Consider the following 828-nt stretch of genomic DNA (forward strand, 5'->3'; position numbering starts at 1 on the left):
ATAGTTTAATGAACTTTCCATTATCTAATTATATGCTCGTACATACTCTATAGTCCGTCATAGTTATAAGCCTGGTTAGTATATATATAATTCTACTATACTATACTATAAACTGTATATATAATGCTATCCTTTAGAAATAAGAATATATAGAATATTATTAAGATCTGTTTGCTATAACAAAGCTTATCGACTAAAGCTTTTAAACCAATTGATATTAAGAGTTTCAAACAAAAGCGAACTTATAAGATAATTAGCATTTGATCGACCTAAAAGCAAAGGATACTACTTTTCTTATGATAGAAGTTTGTCTTTTAATGACTTTAAAAAAATATACTATCAGTTTGAATATATCTATATTTAAAGAGTACTTTATAAAGCTTATAGAATAGGTAGAAAGTATAATATCTTAAGAGGAAAGGGGACCTATGTCTATTAAGCCTATTATGATAATAAATAAGTAAATAAAGGACGATTATAGTATTTACTTAAAGATCTATATAATAGGTAAGATAAAATAATTAAATAAGAAAAAGAAATATTAAGCTATTTATAATTAGATTAGGAAAATAATAGTAGTAAAACTCTACTTTCTTATAAGTATAAAGCTAAGTATATAAGAAATTAAGCCTATATTATAAGCAATTATATAAGACCTAAAACAAAGGCTTACTCTTTTATATTCAAGTATTCTAACAATAGTAAGGGAAATATATAATAAAATGCTTATATAAGCAAAGCTTAAAGGATAATCTCTAGAGTGTTGGCTTTAAGATTAAGAGTAGGCCTACTGTCATAGGTTGCGAACCCTATATGATGGCTTCAGCA

This window comes from Phaeoacremonium minimum (assembly GCF_000392275.1).
Source record: "Phaeoacremonium minimum UCRPA7 unplaced genomic scaffold PA7_03_scaffold_566, whole genome shotgun sequence".
Taxonomy (NCBI): Eukaryota; Fungi; Ascomycota; class Sordariomycetes; order Togniniales; family Togniniaceae; genus Phaeoacremonium; species Phaeoacremonium minimum.